Source organism: Achroia grisella, unplaced genomic scaffold, assembly GCF_030625045.1.
Source record: "Achroia grisella isolate CSIRO2021 unplaced genomic scaffold, CSIRO_AGI_Agris_v1 utg642, whole genome shotgun sequence".
Classification (NCBI taxonomy): Eukaryota; Metazoa; Arthropoda; class Insecta; order Lepidoptera; family Pyralidae; genus Achroia; species Achroia grisella.
The window spans coordinates 2,636,829-2,638,143 of record NW_026712979.1 but is presented as its reverse complement, the minus strand read 5'-3'; positions in this window follow the sequence as shown (position 1 = coordinate 2,638,143).

Genomic DNA, 1,315 nt, shown 5'->3' with positions numbered 1-1,315 from the left:
AATGTCCTACCTACCTATGAATAAGTGATTTCTGAATTTGAAAAAATTGTAGCGCGATGGTTATCTTCATCACTGTAGCGTTATATATGTTGTGATGAGGTGGCGCTATATAATATATTATTTATTGTAGTATGCAGGTAGTGAGTATACCTGTAAAATGATTGTACTATTTATTGTACATTATTAAGTTTATTGGTAGTTGCCACATGGTTTATTAATAACGCGTCCACTGATTTTACTGACGTCGACTGATTTTACAATTAACTTATATGTTACCACTAACAGACAAAGACAGACGTAAGCTAATGGAAGGGTCTCAAGTGTCGACAGAAATATTACAAGTGTAGGCACAATAATTAAAATATACTAATACTACAGATAAAATAATATTGCATATACTATAAGTTCAGATGGGGCGATGCGACATTTAGTCTATGTTCACAAGTGTTTTTTAAATATCCTTATAATTTCTACTGGATATACGTATTAACAGCTGTTCAGTATATTGCCATCTTATGCTTCTATCGCCGGAGATCAATCAATATTTTTTTTTTGTTGCCCAAATTCGAATGCGTTATCTTTGTGGTCTATAAATCGGGGTAGCATATCTTGTGCTACTGCCAGTACAGTAATAAACTCATTATATATATGATTTAACTAAATAATATACATAACAATGTTATGAATGATATTGAAATATATTATAAGAATATTCTGAAAAACATTGAATGAAAATGAAACCATTCTATTTTATTTTATTGTCAGAGACTGTATTTGCAGTTATCTTAATAACTCAGCTTTTCTCAAACGTTAAACCAACTGAAGGTTTCACCAATTAATGAATCGTCCAGTCGATTCGAATTTAATAGCACGCATTGTATTCTGAAATTAATAATTTTTAATTAAAGTCTTTGTAGATTACAATCCATTTTTATTTCATTCCCGTGCATGGTCCTTGTTTGCGCCACAATTAGTTTAAATGCACATCTCGTGAAATAGACAAGGACAGACATACTTCACGATCTAGGGCCGAAAGGAGCCGAGTACACCCGCGCCGCTGCTGGGAAAAAAGATGGCGATTTCTGTTCGTTCCGCTCGAATCTGAGAAACGCCGCTTGCACATAATTACGTTTTTATAATAATTGAATCACTATAACTTAAACTATCGAATTATCAAGGTGTATGTAGTGGTGGTGTGTAGCGTTCAAGGTGTATATACACTAATTCCGCCGCGCGTGTTATGTGGTGACCAGTTCATCGGTTCCTGCAGCAGCCACCATAGCAGAATCCAGGTACGATCGTAACTCCTTACTTT